The sequence below is a fragment of the Schistocerca piceifrons genome, chromosome 2 (genome assembly GCF_021461385.2).
Source record: "Schistocerca piceifrons isolate TAMUIC-IGC-003096 chromosome 2, iqSchPice1.1, whole genome shotgun sequence".
Lineage (NCBI taxonomy): Eukaryota > Metazoa > Arthropoda > Insecta > Orthoptera > Acrididae > Schistocerca > Schistocerca piceifrons.
This window is the reverse complement of record NC_060139.1, coordinates 828,408,887-828,435,315: the sequence shown is the minus strand read 5'-3', so window position 1 is coordinate 828,435,315 and position 26,429 is coordinate 828,408,887. Positions and strand designations below refer to the sequence as shown.

General features: G+C 42.4%; 1 protein-coding gene across 1 annotated transcript in view; it reads right to left on the bottom strand.

The window, feature by feature from the left end:
* Nucleotides 1-26,429, bottom strand: part of LOC124775904 (homeobox protein Hox-A3-like) — a 69,102-nt gene that overhangs the window by 361 nt on the left and 42,312 nt on the right. The gene's annotated exons all lie outside the window — the stretch shown is intronic.

The window sequence follows — 26,429 nt, the reverse complement described above, 5'->3', positions numbered from 1 at the left end:
GGTAACTTTCTCTCATTTATGCTTCTGCATTATTCAGGGTGTTCAAAAAATTCAGAGGCCAAGGATGATACAGGAGCCAAAAACAAATACAGATTTAACATTAATAAAATTGACAAGCTGCAGGGGCGGATTCCACGGCAAATAGAGGAGAAACGTCGAGAAATGCATGCCACGATAGAAGGCATTGACGAGTGACGGTTCGTGTGTTCCTTGTGTGTTGCAGACTGTGTGATTAACGCAGCGTACTGTAAGTAGCAGAATTGTCCTATATTCATGTCGGGAACAATCCGATATGGTGTTTGTGTACGCCTAAGCAGATGGATACGGTCGAGAGGCAGCATGTCTTGTAGAAACCGGTCCTCCAAATCTGATGCACACACAGTCCACCACTTCTCTGCACGTTCGCCTGTCTGAAAGGACCCATAATCACCCAGAAAGGGTTTGAAATGTTGTCTGATGTGGTAGGTGTTTGTGAGGGTACTTGTTTTGGTATAGCCATGCTGCCTCTCGGCCGTTTTCATCCGCTTGGCAGTACACCATCTCGACTTGTTCCCGACATGAATAAAGGATCATTCCGCTGCTTAAATACGCTGCGGCAATTAGACAGCCTGCAATAAACAAGGAACACACAGCAAATTGTCATATGAACTTTCATTCGTCAGCGCCACCTACTTGGGAACGATGCATTTCTGGACACGTGTTCATAGGACTTTTTTCCTCCATTCCAACCGTCCCTGCAGTTTGTCGATTTTATTAGTGTTCACCATACATATTTCGTAAAGCAATCATGTGCTCGAAACCTACACTGCGTGAGCACTGAGCATGCGTAAGTAATACGCGAGTGGAGCAGATACAAGTCGTCGTGTCTAACGTTGTTTTATTAGTTTGAGATACGTTGTATTTGGTGATGTCATGCTCTTAGACATTGAGTCAGTAAACGGCGGTAGCACTAGTGCCTGGAGGACTGTTGGTGCTACATGTGAGGAGAACTGCGAGACATGCATTTTGTTTCCAGTGCGGCTGAAGGCGATAGTAGAACAACCCAGTGAATGCGCAATTGTCCACATTATCGCACAGTTACTGAAATCCACGCTCGACTGGGAAACACCGGCATATTGATTGTAACCAGGGATAATACGCAGACCACAGACGGTGTCTAGGCTGTCGTTGAGGAAGAAGTGTTGTTACGCATTGATAATAATCAAGGGACAAGCACACGAGCAATTTGTGTGTACTCATTAACTGTACTTTAGTATGGGATGTGGTGTCTGAGCAGCTGCTTCATCCTTATCGGTCTATGAGAGTACAGGCCATGTGACCAGATGACTATCCACCTCGTCTTGAGTTTGTACGCTGGTTACTGCAACAGGTTAATGAACACACTCGTTTTCCTGAAGCTGTCATGTTTACAGATGAGGCTCAATTTACTCGGGAAGGAATTTTCAATAGTCACAGCTTGCTTGTATGGTCGGATGAAAACTCAAGTATCACAGCTGTGCGAGATCATCCAGACGTTATGCAGTAAACGTGTGAGCCGGTATCGTGGGCGAGTCCTTACTTGGGCCTTACAAGTTGCCTGCTCCACTCAGGTGGCCAATGTACTGAATGTTCTTGGAAGTTCTCCTGCCGGCGTTATTTGATGAGGTACCCATAGATATCAGAAGATGGGGGGGTTCAGTATGGGAACCCAGCGCACCTTTCAGATGCAATGTGAGCAGTAATAATCACTGCTTTCTCGAAATCGGTGGATCGGTCAGTGAGGACTTGTACATTGGCTTGCAAGATCACCGGACCTCACCCCGTTAGACTTCTTTCAATGTGGTTACATGAAAGCCGAGCTATATTGTACCCCTGTTGAATCGGAGACTGAATAGCTTACAAGAATTCGTGCAGTAGCCACACAAGTACAGAACACACCACACATTCTCCAGTAAACACGAGACTCCCTGCTATGCTCATTTGCCACATTTACTGTAAAGTAATTGTGACCAGAACAATAAAGCAATGATAAACAATTAACACCGTTTTATTCTCAGTTACTCATAATAAACGTCTGCATGCACAGTGTTCCAACAATATGCGTTTCCGACGCATGTTTATTTTACGAAATATAATTGTTTTTATCTGCGTTGTCGTCCCTTTTAGTTCGGGCGCTGAGTTTCGAACATCCGGTATATACGAGGGCGGTTTTGAAAGACTGGTAAATTTCTACGAAATAGCTGAGAAGCTCGTTAAACCACGTGACTGTTGGTAACCGTGATTAATGAAACAGTCCTGCTCGAACTAGCAGCTGTCAACATTTGAGACCAAAGAAAATGTCCTCTCTTCGGCAAAATCCACCTATTCGCATCCTGGAGATTTGATAACAAATGCGACAAATTTGAAGTAACTACTCCACGGCTTTGCTCCCTATCAGTTTGTTTGCTTTCTACGCTCAAAAATGGTTTACAGTTAAGGAATCTGTGCTGAAGGAATAAGAAAAACTGCCCTGTTCCTCTCGTTACATTGATCGCATTGGAGATTATACCGCGATTACTTATTCATTGTTGGTAATAAATGTTATATCGTAGGTTTCTCAGTAAACGTATCACTCTATATTCACACGCAATATCCGATCAAAAGTATCCGGACAGCCATATATAATTAAGAAGACAGTGGGCGTCACGAGTGAGGGACCCGCCAGCGTAAAACGAAGTGCGGGGAATTGTGTTGTCAGTAAAGATGCAGTAACAGCAGAATCAGTCGGTCATGAGAGCTTAGTGACTGTGAACGTGGACTAGCCATTGGATGTCACCTGCACGTCCATCAGGAACATTTCAACCCTTCCAATGCTGACTACGTCGACTGGTGGTAACGTGAATCTGAAGTGTGGACGTGAAGGAGCAACCATACCTAATCCAAGACGAGGCAGATCTCATGTGCTGTCGGACAGAGACTGTCGAGCATTGAGGAGAGTGGTTGTAAAAACTCTCATGAAATCAACGGAAGATTAATTATGCAAAGCAAGTTTTCACGGCTAGTACTGACATCACGTCAATCTTCCGGGCTAATAATCCGTTATCGATATATAAAACGTTCTCTTAATGTTTCATTTCCGACTGTGGGAGACATCTTCAGAGGTAAAGTGGCGAACTGCAATGAGAACTCAAGGGAGCGCAGAATATACGGGCAGTTTAGAGAGCACCACAGTTCATCAAGTGACGTCAGCTACGAGATTATCTCTGGTACTGGCAACATTCTCGATTGAAAGTAATCGGTCCGCATTCTTACGCTGCTATATTGACATCAAAATTTTATATCATTTACCAGCTTCCTCTTTCCTGTTAAAATTATTACGGTGCTCATACATACGGGCATGATAATGCAATGTTTTCGATATGACGGTCGTCTCAGTGAATTTTATTTCGTGATCATCCTCTTGGTAAAGATGTTCCGCTGCGGCCAATTTATTTGTATGTCCCACACAGCAATTCCTCTTGTGTTCAACCAGACGGGCGTTAACACTTCTTTTGTGGTACCTATATAAACCAGTCCACAACTGCAAGGAATTTTATATACACCCGGTGTAGGCAAATGATGTCGTATATCTTTTGCCGATCTTAAACATTCTTTTATCTTCCTGGAGGGTCTGAAGGTAACTTCCACACAATAATTGCTCAACACTTTCCCAATGTAATAGTACTGATGAACGGAAGTAATCACCAGTGAGATTCAAAGTGATACCGACTCAACAAGTAGCTCATAAGCCCGAATAAAATTTTCACTCTGCAGCGGAGTGTGCACTGATGTGAAACTTCGTGACAGATTAAGCACGGCTAGGCTGTGGCTAAGCCATATCTCCACAATATCCTTTCTTCCAGGACTGCTAGTTCTGCAAGGTAAGCAGGACAGCTTCTGTGAAGTTCGGAAGGTAGGAGACGAGATACTGGAGGAATTAAAGCTGTGAGGACGGGTCATGAGTCACGCTTGAAAGGCAAAGGCTCCGATTTCCAGTCTCGGTCCGGCATACAGTTTTAATCCGTCAGAAAGTTTCAAGTAGCTCATTGACTTTCGCATGGAGTTCGAAAGAATTGGGTACAATGGTCGAGCAGCTGCTCATAAGCCACACATTTCTGTAGGCAATGCTAAGCGACATATGAGGTGGGGTAAAGGACGATGCCGCTGGTCAGTGAATATCTGGAAACGAGAGATGTGGTCTGATGAATCACGCTATATCCTGCGGCATTCCTATGGAAGGGCATGGGTCTGCCGATGGTTGGAAAACATCTGCCATCATCTGTAGTACCACTAGTGAAGTACGGAGGAGGTGGCGTTAGGATATAAGAGCGTTTTTCGTAGTTAGTGAGCGTTACCCTTATTGCGCTTAAGAAAACAATAAATGCGAAAGGATATGAACACATTTTACAGCGTTGTGTTCTGCGCGCAGTAGAGGAGCACTTCAAAGACGATGATGGTTTGTTTCAGGATGGCAGTGCATCCCTGTCTTAAAGAAGGATCTGAGAGACAATGGTTTGTGGGCAATAAACTTTTTTAATTGACTGAGCTGCTTGGAGGTCCGACCTGAAACCAATGGAACAGCTTTGCTATGAGGTAGAACGTCAAATTCGCTCCAGACCCCAGTGCCCAGCATCACTGCCTTCAGTGGTTTTGCCTCTTGAGAGAGAATGGGCTGCGATTACAGCACAGACATCCAGACGCCTCTTTGAGTATGTACCCATAAGAGATTAAGCCGTCATAAAGGCGAAGATTGGGCACACGCTATATTAATGTCCGGTAATAAGCTTTTGGAAAACTGGCATATTACCTGTTGGAAGTATGTACCTTTGCAATTCTTTATGCACAGAAGCGCCAAAGATACTGGTATAGGCATTCGTATTCAAATAAAGAAATATATAAACAGACATAATACAGCGCTGCGGTCGCCGACGCCTGTATAAGACAACAAGTGTCCGGCGCAGTTGTTAGATCGTTTACTGTTGCCCGCCAATGGCACGTTATCAAGATTTAAGTGAGTTTGAACGTGGTGTTATAGTCGGCACACACAACATCTCCGAGGTAGCGGTGAAGTGGGGATTTTCCCGTCCGACTATTTCAAGAGCGTACCGTGAATATCAGGAATCCGGTAAAACACCAAATCTTCGACATCGCTGCGGACGGGAAAAGATCCTGCAAGAAGGGGACCAACGACGACTGAAGAGAGTCGCTCAATCTAACAGAAGTGCAATCCTTCCACAAATTGCTGCAGATTTCAATGCTGAGCCATCAACAAGTGTCAATTTGCGAACCATTTAATGAAACTTTACCGACATGGGCTTACGGTGCCGAAGGCCCACTCGTGTGCCCTTGATGACTGCACGACACAAAGCTTACGCCTCGCCTTGGCCTGTCAACACCGACATTGAACTGTTAATGACTGGAAAAATGTTGCCTGGTCGGACGAGTCTCGTTTCAAATAGTATTGAGCGGATGGACGTGTACGGGTATGGTGACAACTTCACGAATCCATGGACTCTGCATGATAGCAGGGGACTGTCCAAGCTGGTGGAGGCTTCAATGGTGTAGGGTGTATGCAGTTGGTGCGATGTGGGACGTCTGTGTCTGACAGATGACACGCACATAAGAATCCTATTTGACCACCTACATCCATTCGTGTCCATCCGACGGACTTGCGCAATTCCGGCAGGACAATGCGATACCTCACATGTCCAGAATTGCTACAGAGTGGTTCCAGGAACACTCTTCTGAGTTTAAACACTTCCGCTTGCTACCAAATTCCCCAGACACGAACATTATTGAGCATATGTAGAATGCCTTTATGTGAGATCTCTTCTATCCTCATACTCTTACGGATTTATGGACAGCCCTTCAGGATTCATGGTGTCATTTCCCTCCAGCACTATTTCAGGCATTAGTCGGGTCCATGTAACGTCGTGTTGCGGCAATTCTGCGTGCTCGAGTGGACCATACACGATACTAGACAGGTGTACCAGTTTCTTTGGCTTCTAACAAGGGAACCTCCCCATCGCACCCCCCCTCAGATTTAGTTATAAGTTGGCAAAGTGGATAGGCCTTGAAAAACTGAATACAGATCAGTCGAGAGAACAGGAAGAAGTTGTGTGGAACTATGAAAAAAATAAGCAAAATATACAAACTGAGTAGTCCATGGAAAGATAGGCAACATCAAGGATAATGTGAGCTCAGGAGCGCCGTGGTCCCGTGGTTAGCGTGAGCAGCTGCGGAACGAGAGGTCCTTGGTTCAAATCTTCCCGCGGGTGAAAAGTGTACTTTCTTTATTTTTCGCAAAGTTATGATCTGTCCGTTCGTTCATTGACGTCTCTGTTCACTGTAACAAGTCTAGTGTCTGTCTTTTGCGACCACACCGCAAAACCGTGCGATTAGTAGGCGAAAGGAAGTGCCTCTCGAATGGGAACCGAAAACATTTGATCGCAAGGTCATAGGTCAACCGATTCCTCCACAGGAAAACACGTCTGATATATTCCAATACGACACTGGTGACGGCATGTGCGTCACATGACAGGAATATGTTGTCAACCCACCTAACTTGTACACTTGGCGAATGAGTAAAAAGATTCTTCTACCTTGCCCGATTTAGGTTTTCTTGTGGATGTGATAATCACTCCCAAAAAAGTGATGAAAACATAAGAGTTTGTCACATAAACTGCAACAAATGAAAGCAACAGTTTCACAGTCGCACAGTTTACCCTGTGCTCTGTCAAAACATATGTTTTTAACGTTTTCAATTTTTTCCGTGTGTAGACGGACAAATCCTGCATATGTCCAAGCAAATCTGAACATGTCCTGGAATTTTGGAGAGCGAGGTTGATTATGTGTGAGTGCCTGAACTTTGATAATTGACACACGATCACGTAAACAATACTGCTCGTCTGAAAACAAAAAATTAATCTTTTCACTCGAGGGAAGACTTGAACCAAAGACCTCTCGTTCCGCAGCTGCTCACGCTAGCCACGGGACCACGGCGCTCCTGTGCTCACACTCTCCTTGATGTTGCCTATCTCGCACAAGGACTACTCAGTTTGTATATTTTGCTTATTTTTTTCATAGTTCCACACAACTTCTGCCTGTTTTTCGAGTGATCTGTGTTCAGTTTTTCAAGCCCTATCCACTGTGCCAACCTATAACTAAATCTGAGGGGGGTGCGATGGGGAGGTTCCCTTGTAAGTGTAATTTGTTACGTCATGACCGTTTGGATATATAAAAAAATATTCACATCACAGGTTTCGACAAGAAGTCGCTATTTTCAGATCTGCTTAATCCACTAAACAAGTTCGTACGGTCGTTTATCATTACAATGAACGTACACTATTTCATCGTATCATGATGTTAACATCAGAACTTCGGTAACGGGAAAAAATTAATCTGTTATAACTATCTTTTTGTGCGTCAGTTCATACAGTTTTTTAAGAGTTGGTGAGTGGAGTTACAGAAAATTGCTTTTACGTGTGTAGTTTGTCCGCAGTTACTACATACAGCTTTCTCCCAGATTTTAATTTTGCTTCTGTCTGGAGTGTTTCGTGTTCATGTAGAAAAACTGGTTGCGGAGACATTAAAGAGGAACAATATCTGATCTTTGAAAATCTGTGTAATAAGTTTTGAGTTATGATTTTGATTCCCTAAGTTGTATGTAAGTCCGCCTCCATTGCTGAGTGGCCAGCGTACATGGCTGCCTTGCGGAGGACCTGCGTTCGGCTGCCGGTGCTCTCAAGGATTTTTCCGTGTTGGGAGGATTGGCACGGGGTACACACAACCTCTTGAATCCAATTGAGGAGCTAACTGACCGAGTAGTAGTGGCTCCACGGTCTGGAAAGTCTGCAAAACGGCCACGAGATGGTTATGGTGACGACAAGCCCCTCCATACTGCCGAAAGGCAGAGGATGAGCACGGCGGCTGGTAGGTATCCCTTGGGTCTTCGCGGCCTTGTCGAGGAGCTCGTTTTAAAGAGGTATGTAATCCTTATCTGACGCTGAACATTCGCTGAATTCTGTTGGTATAAAATAAAGAACGGCTAACTAAAGAGACGGCAATGACCGCTGTACGACACTTGCTTGAGGAGACAGCTGTCTTGTTACCACTGTAGTGAGGTACCACGTAATGAATTGTTTTGTGTTCCTGATGCCTTGGAAATTTTTCAGATCGTTAAGATGACCTTCCGTCTTGTGAAACCCGCATCGTGTGCCAAGAGCGGGTGTCACGCTGTACCTACGGCTTAATGAACTACCAGGCGTGCCGTGACCTGTGTTGTTAGATTGCTTGGCAGCGTTTCGCGGCCCAAATAGCCAACTCGCCGCTACTGACCTATTCCGGTGAGCTTAAAGCTCACTTCGCAGCTGGTATCACCTACAAAACACTACAGTTCTGAAGCGTACGACTTGGTAGGGAAATGCACTTTAGTTAAACTTTTTCTTTACGTCTCATTATACGACATGGCCTTTTGTCCGGAAACTAAAATTAGCCTTTCAACTGATCATACATACACTCCTGGAAATTGAAATAAGAACACCGTGAATTCATTGTCCCAAAAAGGGGAAACTTTATTGACACATTCCCGGGGTCAGATACATCACATGATCACACTGACAGAACCACAGGCACATAGATACAGGCAACAGAGCATGCACAATGTCGGCACTAGTAGAGTGTATATCCACCTTTCGCAGCAATGCAGGCTGCTATTCTCCCATGGAGACGATCGTAGAGATGCTGGATGTAGTCCTGTGGAACGGCTTGCCATGCCATTTCCACCTGGCGCCTCAGTTGGATCAGCGTTCGTGCTGGACGCGCAGACCGCGTGAGACGACGCTTCATCCAGTCCCAAACATGCTCAATGGGGGACGGATCCGGAGATCTTGCTGGCCAGGGTAGTTGACTTACACCTTCTAGAGCACGTTGGGTGGCACGGGATACATGCGGACGTGCATTGTCCTGTTGGAACAGCAAGTTCCCTTGCCAGTCTAGGAATGGTAGAACGATGGGTTCGATGACGGTTTGGATGTACCGTGCACTATTCAGTGTCCCCTCGACGATCACCAGTGGTGTACGGCCAGTGTAGGAGATCGCTCCCCACACCATGATGCCGGGTGTTGGCCCTGTGTGCCTCGGTCGTATGCAGTCCTGATTGTGGCGCTCACCTGCACGGCGCCAAACACGCATACGACCATCATTGGCACCAAGGCAGAAGCGACTCTCATCGCTGAAGACGACACGTCTCCATTCGTCCCTCCACTCACGCCTGTCGCGACACCACTGGAGGCGGGCTGCACGATGTTGGGGCGTGAGCGGAAGACGGCCTAACGGTGTGCGGGACCGTAGCCCAGCTTCATGGAGACGGTTGCGAATGGTCCTCGCCGATACCCCAGGAGCAACAGTGTCCCTAATTTGCTGGGAAGTGGCGGTGTGGTCCCCTACGGCACTGCGTAGGATCCTACGGTCTTGGCGTGCATCCGTGCGTCGCTGCGGTCCGGTCCCAGGTCGACGGGCACGTGCACCTTCCGCCGATCACTGGCGACAACATCGATATACTGTGGAGACCTCACGCCCCACGTGTTGAGCAATTCGGCGGTACGTCCACCCGGCCTCCCGCATGCCCACTATACGCCCTCGCTCAAAGTCCGTCAACTGCACATACGGTTCACGTCCACGCTGTCGCGGCATGCTACCAGTGTTAAAGACTGCGATGGAGCTCCGTATGCCACGGCAAACTGGGTGACACTGACGGCGGCGGTGCACAAATGCTGCGCAGCTAGCGCCATTCGACGACCAACACCGCGGTTCCTGGTGTGTCCGCTGTGCCGTGCGTGTGATCATTGCTTGTACAGCCCTCTCGCAGTGTCCGGAACAAGTATGGTGGGTCTGACACACCGGTGTCAATGTGTTCTTTTTTTCATTTCCAGGAGTGTATAATGGACCATCAAAAGGTTTCCATTCGAAGGTCATACAGTCCAGAATCGGTATCCCAATCAGGCAAAATCGCCGTGAGCATTAAGGCAATCATCCCATCGACGTACCAGGTTGAAGGTACCCGTTTAAATTTCTGCTGGAGTCAATGTCACATGTGTTTTATTTTAAAATTTTACAACGAAGCCCTTAGGGTATTAGACTACCCACCTCCAATATTGCATAGAGTTGCAAAACTACTGCACGCTACCGTAGACTGCCATAAATAAGCGTAGACTTCGGTGGTTTTCCCCTTAGCCTTAGTCATTTAAGGTGGGACCTGTGTTACCTATACGTAAGGTGTGTTACTTTCGTGTCGGGCGTCACCTCATTTCAATCCCTTTCTTTGCGTATGCGGTCAGTGTCTCACTAGACTCCACTAGAAAGCGGAAACGGTGAACCTTCTAGTATCTGAGCAAGGATATATAAACTGCAGCCGAACTTACGGAACGTTTTTGTTCAACATAATCCTCCTGTCTGTAACTTAAAAATAAACAGTACTTTTAGCAAAATTGAAACTTTCAATGTTTAATTCAGATTTTATTTGAAAATTGTGATTGGTGTTGTGAAACAAAGGGATGGTGCAGTAAAAATAAAATAAAATAAAAACACAGATTTAGCATACAGCTCTCGAAAACATGATTTCATCAGAAATAGAGAAAATTAAGAAAAAAAGAATGAGAAACAAAAACGTGCCAGAGATCACCTCAATATTTCGTTGATATTGTATGAAACATATTTCCGATATTCATAAATAACTTCCGCACTTATCAGTACTAATAGGAAACTCTTGCATTTGATAATGATGAAGAACGTTTTGAGTACAAAAGAACTATATTAATTATATAGTTTTTTATGTTTGTGCACGTAAACTGTATTTGCATCAAAAATAATTGCTTAGATTACATAAAAATGCGGAAGATAGGCGATCAATTAAAAAAATGCAATTTATACTTTGTATGGATATAAAACACACGATGGACTAACACTAAACTAAGTGCTATTCTAATTACGGGCAATACAAATTCACAAATAAGCAAAAGACAAAGAGAAGTCGTCTGCTCCCAATTTCGCTCTCAAACATCCATTTATGTTTCTTTCCTACCAATGTTACTAATACCACCGATAATCCTATCACCAAGTCATTAATTACTACACCAAAACAACCGAACTGTAGTTTTAGTAATCCGCAACTCTAATTATGCATTTTAACTGTTGACACTTGTGGATGTCATGCACATTGTGCTAGACAATACCTTTGTGGCTTCTGCATCCGTTTGTGTCAATGATTGATTTTACGAGTGAGTGTCTATAATTTGGTACAAATTTTTGTAATTATTATTTATCAAATTTGCTTTCTTCTCTGGTTGAGATTTGTAACTATTTTGCAATAATTTGTTCAATAGGCGCATTTTCTTTCTGAAAAAGACACATATATATTTGTGAAAACCATGGGAAAGAGTCAATAAATCTTTAATTCTGCAACTGTTTGACTGTTATTTCCAATCCTGTTATTTCTATTGGAATATTTGCAGATATCTATGAGAAAAGAACTTATTTTCCTTGAAGATTCATTGTTCGTGCATACGTTTAATTCATACTGTTGTTTATACAAGTAAGCAGAAATTACTTTTGTTATTTTATTTCTTCTGGAGGAATTTATTTTTTGAAGAATTTTTCCTTTGGAAAAGAAGTTAACCGAAGATTCGATAAAATGAAATATTTCTGCTCGAAAATTGGTATGTTCTGCTTCAGTATCCCAGTCCATACCAGGTTATACCAATTCACCCCAGGGGTATGCCAACTAACTCCACACCCGGTGTCAGTTGCCACAGCCGCTTAAGGAAAATTGTTTTTAGGGATTACGTAAAAACATATTTAATTAATGGGTGCTACAATAATTTTGTAATCAACAAGTTAAGCAATCGGCCGCATTCACCAGAATCTCTTCCAGTAATACACAAAAACATAGAAAAATCAAAAACTAAAATATATGTCAACTGGCCCCTACCTCCCTTACTTTTTGCTATTTATTTTACACGCTTCGTTGTTTCTGATAAGCACAGTGCTTGTAAACGATCCCTGAAATGATTAAATGCGAGTGGTACACGATCTAACGCACATACTCAATTACACGCAATTGCACTAGTCCCCACAAGTAATATGTTTTTTAAGCTCAAAACATCATAGAATGCTTCTGAAATTATTGATGATTTCCATAGCATTAATTCCAGTCTAATTCAGTCAAGTTAAATTGTAACTAATTTTGTATTTATTGAGTCTGTTAGAGCAGCTATTTCCGCCCTGAAACGACGATCTATTCACTGCATACATATTCCTCTGCTAAATGCGTAGTTAATGGCTTGTTGGCTTCTGAAAGGAAGAATCGCTTAATTAAGCAGCACAGGTGTAGCCTCAAAGTGCTAATTTCATGCATCGTGGGTTATCTGTGTCATCAGGAGATTAAGTAGACCATTTGTAACAGTGTGCGTGCAGTTTTCGGATACCTTCCGCATTCCATGTTCTCTCTGTCGATGCACTGTCTGGTTAAATATGAAATCTATTTCTGTGTACAAACTGCAGCTAACAAATGGATCGTTGACGTGTTTTACGATTTGTGAGCAACGCGATATTGACGGCATATCATTCATGATGTACATTGGTATGTCTATTAAAGTACGCGTGAAGTTCTTGCTGGATGTGAGAATCTAGTATTAATGTTGATTGTTTTACTGACATGATAATGAAGTCAGTTTGTCATGGCTACGAGATCAAAAGATCAAAAGTCATCCCTTCTCCTGTGCCCCCCCCCCCCCCCGCCCCCCTCTTACAGTTTCCATTCTGGTTAAAGGACGCGTGTAAAATACAATGGCCTCAGGGGACCCGGACAAGAAAACGATGATAACTCTGGTTTTGTATTTTTATACACTAAAATAATAGACACTTCCCTCTTTAGAGATACATGTGTTTTTTATTTTGCCTAACTGTACACTGACGCAAAAAACTCGCTACACCAGAAAGGAGTTGTGCGACATTTAACGAAAGTTGGTAGGCGTGTTACTACATTTGGAAGAAGGTTATTTCAGATTTGGCTCCGGTCGCAGAAGAGTGGCGCATGTAACGCCAATATGAAGATGCAAATCAGATTTGTTTTAAATTCACACTGCAACATTCGTGAGCGTTGGTTACCTTTGAGATTGGACGTGTTGAGTTGAAGTTAGTCAAGAATGTCTTTAAGGCGGCAAGGACGCCATTATCAACATCTCACTGAGTTCGAATGAGGTTGCGTAATAGGGCTACGAGAAGCTGGACGTTCCATTTGCGATACTGCAGAAATATTCTGCAGGAACGTAACCGTTGTGCATGGTTACCGGCAGCAGTGGTCACGGGAAGATGTCGCAAGAAGACCGGGCTCCGGACGGTCACTTGGCGCATCGTACTGTAGCTGCAGCAGAAAATTGAGTAGCAGCTGTCACCATAGCGACACAACGAACTGTAACCAATCGGTTACTACAAGGACAGCTCCAAGCCAGAAGCCCTTAGAGTGCATTGCACGGATTCTAAATGTCCGCCATTTACGTCTTCAGTGGTGCAAAGCGAGAGCTCATTCGGCGGCAGGGTGGAGGTCTGTTGTGTTTTCTGATGGAAGCTGGTTGTGCCTCGGTGACACTGACGGCCATGTGTTGGTTAGAAGGAGGCGAGTAGACGGCCTTAACGAACCTATCTGCGTGCTAGACACGCTGCAGCTACACCTGAAGTTACAGTTTTCAGTGCTATTTCGTAAGAGAGCAGGACCACTTTCGTGGTTATCCCAGGCAACCTGACTGCAAATTTGCACGTCAGTCTTGTCATCCGACCTGTTGTGCTGCCATTCACGAACAGCATTCCAAAGGGTGTTGCCGGCCGCTGTGGCCGAGCGGTTCTAGGCGCTTCAGTCCGGAACCGCGCGATTGCTGCGGTCGCGGGTTCGAATCCTGCCTCGTGCATGGATGTGTGTGATGTCCTTAGGTTAGTTAGGTTTAAGTAGCTCTATGTTCTAGGGGACTGATGACCTCAGATGTTAAGTCCCATAGTGCTCAGAGCCATTTGAGCCAAAGGGTGTTTTCCAACGCGATAACGCCCCTCCACATACCACTGTTGTACTCCAACATCCTCGGCCGAATGTCGACATGTTGTCTTGGCCTGCTCAACCACCAGATCTATCTCCAGTCGACCACATATAGGACATCATCGGGTAACAACTCTAAAAACTGTTCAGATGTGTGTGAAATCTTATGGGACTTAACTGCTAAGGTCATCAGGCCCTAAGCTTACACACTACTTAACTGAAATTATCCTAAGGACAAACACACACACCCATGCCCGAGGGAGGACTCGAACCTCCGCCGGGACCAGCCCCACAGTCCATGACTGCAGCGCCTAAGACCGCTCGGCTAATCCCGCGCGGCTAACAACTCCAGCTTCATCCATAAATAGCGTTAACCGTCTCTGTATTGACTAAGTGCAACAGGCATCCCACAAATTGACATACGACGCCTGCACAACACAAAGCATGCACATTTGCACGCTTGCCTTCAACATTCTGACGTTTACACTGGTTATTAGTGTATCAGCATTTCACATTTGCTATGGCGCATCTCGCGCTTACAGTTGCCTGTGGCCCTGGAATGTTAATCACTTAAATATGTTATCTAGAGAGATCTATTCCAGGAAGTTCATTACTGTACATTAATTATTTTTTGGTGTTGTGATTCTTTTTCTGTCAGTGTACATATTTTTATTTGCACGTAAACGCTGACACAGATTCGTCCCCATGCGTTCTCTGAAAAAGTTTTCAATCGTTTCAGTTCTTACACTTTATTCATAGTAGCTTGTTTTTCTGCTAGATGTAAAATTTTTAAGTTTTAAGTTAATACATTAGAAGAAATAGAAATACACACACACACACACACACACACACACACACACACACACACACACACAAACAGCACCCCAGACTATATCGCCGGCCGGAGTGGCCGTGCGGTTCTAGGCGCTACAGTGTGGAACCGGGCGACCGCTATGGTCGCAGGTTGGAATCCTGCCTCGGGCATAGACATGTGTGATGTCCTTAGGTTAGTTAGGTTTAATTAGTTCTAAGTTCTAGGCGACTGATGACCTCAGAAGTTAAGTCGCATAATGCTCAGAGCCATTTAAACCATTTTCAGACTATATCCTTAATAAACAAACCGAGTTAGCTAACACCCCTTTCCTGAAAAATTTCCAATAATTATTTTCCCCGTCCAAAGCAAATAATATTCCTACGCCTATCTACAGATCAAGTATCAAATTTATATGTTACTACAATTCTCATGATGCTAAATGTAAATAAATAATGTACTGTCTTACCTATATAGCACTAAATAAATAGAACAACTTTATAATTAATGTAACAGTATTCGCTCTAAAACTCACAAAAACAATGTGTCTCTGATAGTGCGTAACTTTAAACTCGCGAAATTGAAATAAATGATTGGAATCGTTGCTTTGGCACATGCCAGCTGCAGCATCCAAACTGCTGTCGATATTGTACCACTGTAGAAACTGAAGATACATGTAATTTGCCAGCTGAAGATGGGTGCAAACCCGAAATGCATATTGGCATAAATAAAACGCATTAGAAAAAGTGGCTGGTCGCTGTATTTTTATAGTAAAATATCATTATCCACGGCCACGGAGCTCAACAGTCCAAATAAAATGGACATATTGTCAATGTCTCTCTGTACTAGTGTAAAGGGAGTTTCAGTTGCATAAGTGCATATATGATATTTTTCCAAACATGGGACATCTTTACAATGTTACGATGTATCATAGCATCTTTGACACTCATATGTTAGTAAGCACTTTGTATGTATCAAAACATGTGGTGCATGTTAGAAATCTATTCTGTTACAAATCTAAAGTGTTCAATGAGAAAATTTACGTGTGCAACGATAAGAATGCAGTGGAAATGTATTCACATCTGTTGGACGAAATCTATGAAAACAAACACTTCAAACCGACATTTCACGTAAGTCTCATCCAATGCAGATCTGTAACGCAACCATCTGTGTGGCGTGCTTATAATTATGTATTATTTATATTTTAGGACCATTAATCTGTAAAAAATCGCACCACATGTTGTAATGAATGCATGAAAACCGTCTGAAGATGAATCGTAATGATTCGAAACCGGTAACGGTAGGTTTTGAATAAAGGAATTGAAAATGAATTTGTTTCTGGTTGCTGTCTCAACATCATCAACGTTTGTCTCCAAATAACAGCCACCGTCTCCAACCATGTCATCACATGACAAAATTGCATTTTTTTTCTTTTCAGAGAACGAGTCTCAAGAATAAGACGACATCATTCTTTGTTATTGGTTTGTAAATTGTATTACAATTTCAGTATAAATATCGAGTCATTCAGTAATTGAGTTTTTAAACAGAAGAAACCTCCGGGAGATAAGTAACAAAATAATGGCGGATAGTTGTATAATGCAGGCAATGCTACTAGCAGTGTAGTAGTGAGGAGACGTCAACTCAGACATCCAGTGCAAAGTACTCCATATATCTAACTTCTGGTCCAGTCACATTGTTCAGGCTCTCATTCATATGGCGTCCGGAAAAGTGCGAACACGGAGACTTGCACATCCTGGAGATTTGTGGACATGTAAAGTTGCGTAACAATATGCAGCGCGGTAGCGGCTGCAAGTACTATTATTTAAGCTACACACAGCTATTTGCCTTCAGTAGTCGCTTCCGCCTGATTAATACGGATTCCTACGTGTACACTGTTCAAGTGACTTGAGAGGTAGTTCCTACGTCTTTAATACTCATATATACGAGTGTTTGTATGTTCATCCTTCTGAATGACGGTTTGCGGGACTTCGTGCGTTCACTTAAGCAATAAAATGGACACCTGCAGCCGTTCTTTTGATGTTATTTATTACATAGTTACCAGTTACGGTGATTCAGTGCACCATCTTCAAGCCTTAACTGACGCTGAGTGGGTGAACTCCAATCATACACACGATTCCGTCAGTGACCAACATCTATGAGCTGGTTTCCGTAGACTATAACAGCGATGTTGTGTCTGCAGCCATCAACTGCCACATACTTAAGTAGCATAAGTCTGTGCAAAAATAATTATATTCGACACGTCGCAATTTGGTTAACAGATGATTCTCTGGAACACTGCTTTCATTTTAAATATTAAAACGCAGTTCTAGTTAGTCGAATTAAATAACAGCAGAGTTCCACATAGTAGCTGCGAAAATGTGTTTCCACTTCGAACAGCACATCAGATTTATGCAGTAGCTGGTACACTGTAAATTGCACGTCAGTCTCGCGAAATTATCACAAATGATTAAGAAATCTGGACATCAGGCTGTAGCAATACTTAGTTACGTCCTGAACAAAATCTGCGTCTTTATATATTTCAGACTTTTATTCCTCTTTGTTTACATAAGGCGCGACACAAAAAATAATTTGTTTTAGATCGCGCTACATTACTGAACACGACCATTAGCTGACTAAGATGATGTCCGCAGATCTCCGGCACACCCAGCTCTAGGCATATCTCCGTGTCCATATTTCACCGGCATTCAGTCAGATTCTGTGCCCGCCAGGGTAGCCGAGAGCGCTAACGCGCTGCTTCCTGGACTCGGGTAAGCGCGCCGGCCCCGGATCGAATCCGCCCGACGGATTAATGACGAGGGCCAATGTGCCGGCCAGCCTGGATGTGGTTTTTAGGCGGTTTTCCACATCCTGCTAGATGAATACCGGGCTGGTCCCCATATTTCGCCTCAGTTACACAGTTCGCAGACATCTGAACACATTCACACTCTTCCATGGATTACACTCGACGTGGACAGTTGGGGTACACTAATTCCGTCCCGGGGGGTACGGAGTGGCAGCAGGAAGGGCATCCAGCCACCCCTTAATCATTAACATGCCAAATCCGATTAACGATGGCTGACCCTGCGGGACAAGGCTCAAGCGATAGAATTCACTCAGATTCTGTGTAAGACTATGAAGATACTTCTACAACAACTCAGTGTAAGACATATATCTGAAAACAGGCTTTATTTTACCCTTGGCTGGTTTGGGTAATTAGATAGTTGTCTAGTGACTTAAAATTCTTTTAGAATCTTCTGGATTTCATTAAATTGTTGTTAAAATTTTAAATGTTTCCCACAAATCTGCTTTGTTGCCAGATAAGGAACATTTTCAAGTAAATTATTTGAGACAAAGACCTAAATTTTCACTGTTTATACGGAATAAGAGCTCTGTTACTCACAGGAATTTGAGAAAAGGTTGTTTTAAATTTTACAGTTATAAAAATATATCATCTGGAGGACAATTTCCACTGTACTGAAATTCCTTTGATAAAAGGTGTCAACATACCCACTATGCTGCTCCTAACAAATTGCCTTTACAGTGCGTGTGGTCTAAGAGGAAACGTTCCTTAAATTTAACATGACAAGCTTAGGAGCGTCCGGATCCTCTTATAGATGGTTGTGGTTGGTATAGCTACTCATGTACTACCGTTGTAGTCATCTGGTGGTGCAACTGAACTAGCCTGTAAATAAATCTACTGTCACACATATATTGTGGACAGAGCTTAGAGACTGAGAATTACAGCCTCATGGCCAGAAATTCGCTTGACTCAAGGTACTCATAGTAGCCTCTCGAATGGCGATGTGCTTGAAATGAGGTAACCTCACAATATCTGAGGTAACTGCCACTCACTTCTTATCTACTAATCCTACAGCGGACAAATGCACTGAGATTTCATATGTATGCCATCCTTCGTGTGATTACTTTTTGAAACGATCGATACAAAGATAGATTATACGACATTCTTATATTCCCAATACCCGTTCCTCCAATTAGCTCTGAGTTATCACTAGTATACAAGATGTTTCTAAAATCCAATTTTACCATTTATGGGTTTGTTACGAGGACCAAGTGGGCTGTGGAGGAAATATTACACTCCTATTCTGTAGGAACAAACAAGTAAAACAGCAGTTTTGCTCTCCCAAGTCTGCTGCCTGAAAGAGCGGCAGCAGTCGCTCGTGACTACCAATTACTGCATACGTAAACAACTAGCTAATTCTAGGCCTCCTTGCAAATGCTAAGGGTCTAACCAAACGCACAGTAACAGTTTTCCATTTATCAGTCCGGGGCAGCCAAGGGTTCTCAAATGCGTCCGATTTCATATATAGAGAGTGAAACGCATAAGACGTAACACCCCTTTCACTTCATGAAGAGCACAAGATTTCGACACAAGGTTTTTCGGAGAATGAAAGTACGCAGAAGAACATGCGATTTTGTTGTATGTTCAATCCTCTTAATGATCGTAACAAATTAACATAGAAGGAAGCACTTTTTCTGAATAGAATGATATACTTCTTTTTACTCACTTAAAGGCAAGTATAGCGATATACGCTTGGTAATGTTTCCACTGAAACTTTTCGCAAAAATATATGTGATATCTATTAAAACTGAAAGGCAATTCGACCATAATCGTTTATTGAGGAGTAAACACTGTCGAGCAAGTGCGTTCATCATAGGCTTTGTTGTTATATGCTTTGAAAAAGTAGGATTATGAAACTAAAGAGGAATCTGCTTTTGGTATTTATACGACGAACCGGTGCTGGAACAAATTATGGACACACTACAAACACAACACATTAAAACTAAACTAAAAAGTACGCTCGAACAGCCCATGAAAGGCCAACGGTACCGACCGGCCGCTGTGTCATCCTCAGACTACAGGCGTCACTGGATGTGGCTATGGAGGGGCATGTGGTCAACACACCGCTCTCCTGCCCGTATGTCAGTTTACGAGACCGAAGCCACTACTTCTCGATCAAGTAGCTCCTCAGTTTGCCTCACAAGGGCTGAGCGCACCCTGCTTGCCAGCAGCGATCCGCAGACCGGATGGTCATCCATCCAAGTGCTAGTCCAGCCTGACAGCGCTTAACTGCGATGATCTGATGGGAATTGGTGCTAGAAATGCAGTAAGGCCGTTGGCAACACAACACATTACCATACCTAATACGATGTAGGAAAATCCCAGTGCCATTCAAAACAATTCCCTGTTCTCTCGAAATGGATAAACAGAGGTCCTTCGTGGTTTTTTAAGGGAATGGTATATAATAATTTTTGAAGAATAGTGACAAGTTCCTGAATCGATGATGGAGGTGGACAGCGATCACGCACCCATCTCTCCCAAGTTGGCACAAAGGCTCAACAGTACTGAGATCAGGTGATTGTGGTGATCGGGGGAGATGCGAAAGCTCATCGTCATACTCACAAAATCAAACGAGATATGTGGACAGGGGTTCTGTAATCTTGGAACAAAACATCACCACTAGGGAATAAAAGTTGTACCATGAGGTGGACCTGACCAGCCAAAATGGTCGCATAGTCCTTGACAGTTATGCGACCTTATCGAGTAACCATGGGAACCATGGAATACCACGATATGGCTGCCCACCTCATCTCCGTAATCCTGCCATGTTTTACTCTTGGAACGTAAATTCGACGAGAAGTTGAAAACAGTGTGAAACAAGACTCATCCTCCCAAATAACATTCTTCCATTGGTCCATAGTCCAGCTTCTATGGCTTCAGCACCAAGTTTTCCCGTTACAGGCATTTGAATCACTAATGAGTGGTTTTTAAATATCAGCTCGCACTGAAATTCTCAATTTACGGAAGTCCCTTCCTGTTGTTTTGGTGTTGATAGAGTCGCGATGCGATATTTAGTTCCTTCGGTGACTTGCATTGTTTTTCGTCACAATCCTCGTCAATGTCCGTCTGTCACGAGCAGTCAACACACATCTTCGGCCGTGTTGTGACTTAACTGATGACATTTTTCCGCTTTGCCTGTACGTGATATAAATATTCGACACGGTGTATCTTGAAACAGCAAACACTTTGACTACATTGGTTACGGAGGAACCACCCACCATATGGGCATGAACAATTTTTCCACGCTCGAAGTCAGTGAGCTCCGATATAACGCACTCGCAACTACATAGAAGGCTTTTCAGATCATGACCGACACCTGCAACGTATTCAGGACATTTCACAGGTGCCGTTCGTGGTCAAATGCAATAGTCCAGCATAAAGGCGTCGCCAGAATCTGCATTTATGTTCAAATATGAATTTTTCAAGTGTTTCCCAATTTTTGCCAATCCCCGTGGTCGGGTACGATTTTTATTTATTTATTTTTTTAATGGAGATATATGCTGACATGTAGCTTACCGGTAGGGGGTTAAGAAAACTATTTTAAATGTGCATAAGTCATCATATTTAAGAGAAAAGCTTTAATGGAAAAATACTAAACAATCGCAAAGTTTGATACAAGGACGGAGGCTAAGCTGAGAGCTCCTGTTGATGGTGTTTATTCCGGTAACACAAAAGAGCATTGTATTACTATATTTGTCCTCGGGAGCTTTCGAATCCTGTTAAAAAGTGTATAGTTCCACAAAAAAGATATTTGCTTCAGTATTTCGGTTGATACAAAAGCTAAGAATACTAACAATACAACAAAATATCTACTCGTCGGCGTACTATCATCTGCCATTCTCTCGACGATAATAACGCCACAAAAATGCTCATGTGAAAACGGCTGAATTTTTTTGGGACACACTATGTTTTTATAAAGAACATAATTTAAAAACAGCAGTCAGCCACAAGTAACATAAGAAAACGTTTATTTAAACCACTATTTGAACGTATATCATCTTGTTGTCAAAAACAGAGATACACATTGAGAAAACATGGGTGTATTACGATTATAGTCACTATGTTTAATTTTAATTACATGTTGAATATCTTACTTGTAAATGATTGTTGTTTCTAAGGTCGTACGACAGTCATGTGTTTTTTCAAAATGTCTGTTTTAGACAACATAGTGCTATATTTACTTAACCAGGCATTGAGGAACAAACATGCTTTCAATCCATGTCTTCTGAATACTAGTATTACACCTTACTTAATTTTTCAGACTGTAGCAGTTATAAACGTACTATATGTACAAACATGTATATCAATGTTTCATATTAGTTTTTAATCGTCAACACGATTTCCTACAATTTAATTACATTATTTACGCAATTTAAACGGCAATTGCCACACCAAAATTATGTTCTTTATGTTTTAGCAGGCCTATTTTCTTTTCAGAAGTCGCTTATTTTGTCATTGCTTCCTTTGGTTACGTAATCATGCTTATTACGTGGCCTAAAGCCCTTTAACTCGAGGAAAGGGGAACCGGTAGCCGTTAGGCAATGGTATAACGTGTCACGTTTCTTCTTCTTAACCTGTCAGATATTTCATTTCATTGGGCAAATGGTTAACTATTTAGACATGCGTCATTCACCTATTTTTCAGCTAGAATTAATTTTAATTAAGGAGACTGGAGGTCATTTCTATCTAATAATAATGTATTATTGTCGTAATTACTCTTTCAGAACCATAAGATATTAGTTACAAGAAAAGTACGAAATAATACGAATTTAGATTGATAAGTATGTTTAGTGTTTACAAAGAAGGAGGAACAATTAGTCAAACTAGACTGGTAAAGGCAATACCTGGAACTTGTAAAGATTTTATTGAAAGTCTCAAATGGATATGATGTGCTGCTGTACGTTAGTTAGTTAAGATGTACGTGTGGTACCCGTGGTCTAGGGGAGCCGGCACGGTAGCTCAGCGTGTTCGGCCAGAGGGTTAGCTACCCTCTGTAATAAAAAAACGGAGTGGATGGATCAATAACGAACTTCAGGGCGTCAGGGGACGTCCGCCACGAACAATTGCAACGAACAAAATTGTAACGAACAAAATGAGATTAAAAAAAAGGGGGTAGCGTCTTTGATTCATAATCAAAACGTCTTCGGTCCCGGGTTCGATCCCCGCCACTGCCTAAATTTTGATAAATAATCAGCATTGACGGCCGAAGACTTCCGGCATAAGAAGTCAGCCTCATTCTGCAACGGTCTTGTCAAAGAGGGTGGAGGAACGGATAGAGGTTCAGGGCACTCTCTTGTCCTAGGGGTGGGAAATTGCCCCTAAAGGCGGAAGAATCAGCAATGATCAACGACATGAGGATGCAGAAGGCAATGGAAACCACTGCATTAAAGACACGTAACTTGTATCCACAGGACATGTGGCCTGTAATTGAAGAAGGGTCATGATGATCTCTCCATTGGCAAAAGATTCCGGAATAGTCCCCCACTCGGATCTGCGGGAGAGGACTGCCAAAGGGGAGGTTACCATGAGAAAAAGATTGAATAATCAACGAAATGATAACGTTCTACGAGTCGGGGCGTGGAATGTCAGAAGCTTGAACGTGGTAGAGAAACTAGAAAATCTGAAAAGGGAAAGGCAAAGGCTCACTCTAGATATAGTAGGGGTCAGTGAAGTGAAGTGGAAGGAAGACAAGGATTTCTGGTCAGATGAATTTCGGGTAATATCAACAGCAGCAGAAAATGGTATAACAGGTGTAGGATTCGTTATGAATAGGAAGGTAGGGCAGAGGGTGTGTTACTGTGAACAGTTCAGTGACCGGGTTGTTCTAATCAGAATCGACAGCAGACCAACACCGACAACGATAGTTCAGGTATACTTGCCGACGTCGCAAGCTGAAGATGAACAGATAGAGAAAGTGTATGAGGATATTGAAAGGGTAATGCAGTATGTAAAGGGGGACGAAAATCTAATAGTCATGGGCGACTGGAATGCAGTTGTAGGGGAAGGAATAGAAGAAAAGGTTACAGGAGAATATGGGCTTGGGACAAGGAATGAAAGAGGAGAAAGACTAATTGAGTTCTGTAACAAGTTTCAGCTAGTAATAGCGAATACCCTGTTCAAGAATCACAAGAGGAGGAGGTATACTTGGAAAACGCCGGGAGGTACGGGAAGATTTCAATTAGATTACATCATTGTCAGACAGAGATTCCGAAATCAGATACTGAACTGTAAGGCGTACTCAGGAGCAGATATAGACTCAGATCACAATATAGTAGTGATGAAGAGTAGGCTGAAGTTCAAGACATTAGTCAGGAAGAATCAATACGCAAAGAAGTAGGATACGGAAGTACTAAGGAATGACGACATACGTTTGAAGTTCTCTAACGCTATAGATACAGCAATAAGGAATAGCGCAGTAAGCAGTACAGTTGAAGAGGAATGGACATCTCTAAAAAGGGCCATCACAGAAGTTGGGAAGGAAAACATAGGTACAAAGAAGGTAGCTGCGAAGAAACCATGGGTAACAGAAGAAATACTTCAGCTGATTGATGAAAGGAGGAAGTACAAACATGTTCCGGGAAAATCAGGAATACAGAAATACAAGTCGCTGAGGAATGAAAAAAATAGGAAGTGCAGGGAAGCTAAGATGAAATGGCTGCAGGAAAAATGTGAAGACATCGAAAAAGATATGATTGTCGGAAGGACAGACTCAGCATACAGGAAAGTCAAAACAACCTTTGGTGACATTAAAAGCAACGGTGATAACATTAAGAGTGCAACAGGAATTCCACTGTTAAATGGAGAGGAGAGAGCAGATAGGTGGAAAGAATACATTGAAAACCTCTATGAGGGTGAAGATTTGTCTGATGTGATAGAAGAAGAAACAGGAGTCGATTTAGAAGAGATAGGGGATCCAGTATTAGAATCGGAATTTGAAAGAGCTTTGGAGGACTTACAGTCAAATAAGGCAGAAGGGATAGATAACATTCCATCAGAATTTCTAAAATCACTATGGGAAGTGGCAACAAAACGACTTGTAACGTCTAGTAAGGAACAAAAACAACATATTATGTAGTAACGAGAAAATTATATGTATCATATTGTGTTATTGTATAAAATTTTGTATTTTTTTAATTATATATTTTTGAGAATATCTGCGTCGGCGAGTAATGAAACCGCCACAGACGATAAATGTCGAACAAAGATTAAAATAAGTAACTAGTATATAATACGTGACGAATATCAATTTCTTTGTCTTCTTCATCTGGGAGTCGAACGAGTAAGATATCCTGTGTCGTAGTAGCGAACGCTAGTGTAGCATTCTTTTGTCGAGACTAAGAGATGTACGCCATTACGTGTGAATTCATAAAGGTGTGTAAAAAAGTGAAATATTTAAATGTTTTAATAGAGTTATATAAATGAAAACTTGCATTATTAATTGTTAAAGCTTGCTTGCCTATTATCCCATCCTGTTGAGACATTTTTCAGTTATATAAATATTATCTGTGGTGCTGAGCTGCGTGGCGAACGAAAAAGCCGCTGCCGCGGCGTATTCAAACGACTTCCAATATAGTCTATCATACCGCAAGGAAGCGGTAAAGTAACAGTAAAATAATATTATTTCTTCTAGCTTCCAGACTTGCAGTGCAGATCAACAGATTTTATGATGTGTTGCAGGTTGACGCGGGCTGCTGATAGTATATAACTCACAGTGCAAATGAGTTAATGTACCGTCAAAATCTAATGGGAATCTTGCTGTGCTCCGTTCTGGTCTGGCAAACTTTATAGTGAAAACGTATTTTTTTTAATAAGAGTCTCATGTTCTTGTGCTAGTCGTGGTATTGAATGGTGTTTTACCGAGAAACAAAATCCACTGCAAAATTTTGTTGTTGAACGATCATACGAACTGTAACATCAGTGTTCATAACCAAGTAATTTCAATTTTCAATAACTATAAAGAAGGGAAGATATGTCAATTTTTAGAATGAGTTACAGTCATGAAAAAACGTTCCTTTAATTGTAGGCCAGATACAGAACAATAAGATCTCAATATATATATTTTGCTTTGTTAAAAGGTAATGATGATAAAGAAATTCAAAGCACGGCATTATTAACAGATATTTCGCGGCTCTTTTCGTATATGCGATAATAAAAAACGCGAAACTGTCGCCCAAAAACGCGGGGCCCGAATTTGCAGTGGCCACAAAATTTTTATGTATTTTCTTTTCAGTGTCTATTGTTATATATGTATATATATGTGTATTTAGTGATAAATGAATGTATGTGTATCATGATTAATGCAATGTATTAATGAATGTGCAGCCACTCTTTCATGAAAAAACGTACTACTGCAAGCGAGTCAGAGAAGACGATCCTGATAGTACTGAGAAACTGTAACGACTACGTAATCCGAGGGCAGCCGAACCCCGAGATCAGATAAACTAAAGGTAAGACTACAGTGTAGTTGTCCTGTTTGTAGAAGCTGAGCTCCAGTGAAGTGATCTCATATCGTTAGTGGTGTGCATATTGTGCGTAGTTTGATGTTAGTGTTATGACAGGACAAAGTTGATGGTAGATAGTAATTTTAGTGGGCAGTGTAGTGTAGATAAATTAACGTATTTTGTGTGCAAGTGGCAAAACTGTCAGATTTTGTGTTTGAGTAAGCAATTTAGGAATAT